The following is a 1027-nucleotide window of genomic DNA, read 5'->3' as shown; positions in this document are numbered from 1 at the left end:
CCACTTTTCCACTCATATAAAAAAAGTACGCGAAAATCACGTTGATTCATGTTTGAAAGCAAGACGAATTAAAGCAAGATTAGCATTGTAAACAAAACAAATGAAGACTGAATCTGACAAAAGAAAGTCTACTCTTGAAGTTGTCATTTTAAAACATCTCCAAAGACAAATATTTATTTACCGAGAAAATAAGATTTAAAATATTGATACAACAGAATCGGACATTTCATATGTTACGACCTAATAGAATCGAGATCAAATTCTGTTAACCCCTCGGTGACCACCTCCGTATCTCGTACGGACCCTATGTTTTTCACACGTCGCCCGGGTCCGTATCAGATACGGACCCATGCAGTAGGTCGCGACTGCAGTTGATCTGTTTATTTAAACTGCGATATCGTAGTAGGAACTGTTTGTCACTCACTGAAGGATATATGCGTATAATATACATATACACAATGTTAGATAGAATCGAAAGATTAACATGTTTATCTGCATTTATTTCACATATTTCTCGATACGACAGAAAATTCAAAATTTTTCACAGCGGTAGTGGAAGATTTTTTATTTAAAAAAAGAATATTTATTAATTTAATAGCACAGTTTTATAAGGCATAAAAAGCCATGAAATTTTTATTATAAACATTTTTTTATATCTACTATAGTTTTAAAGATATAGAGAGAAATAGGGTAACACTTATCTTCATTCAAGGGCTGTTTTCACCCCGAAGAACCGAATTTGGGCGAAAATAAAAAATTGCGCGATACTTCTCTTAAGGTCCCTTACAAACCCACAAAGTTTCAAAAAATTAAGTAAGCTATCTACTGCGGGCCGCAAAGGACAGTTTTTGTTCGGCGACATCGGTCGCTGAGGGGTTAATCACTTTTTGTAAGTGAAATTTAATAAGGAACTGTAGTAAAAGAGTTTTTCAAGACCTAGAAATGAAGTTTTCTTTTGCAAAGGTGTAAATAACCCTGTTTTCTGATGGTCAAAGCGTGGTGAAATCGATGGATCGTGCATCTGATT

Source organism: Habropoda laboriosa, unplaced genomic scaffold (assembly GCF_001263275.1).
Source record: "Habropoda laboriosa isolate 0110345459 unplaced genomic scaffold, ASM126327v1 scaffold88, whole genome shotgun sequence".
In the NCBI taxonomy this organism is placed as follows: Eukaryota; Metazoa; Arthropoda; class Insecta; order Hymenoptera; family Apidae; genus Habropoda; species Habropoda laboriosa.
Note: the sequence above shows the minus strand (reverse complement) of the source record.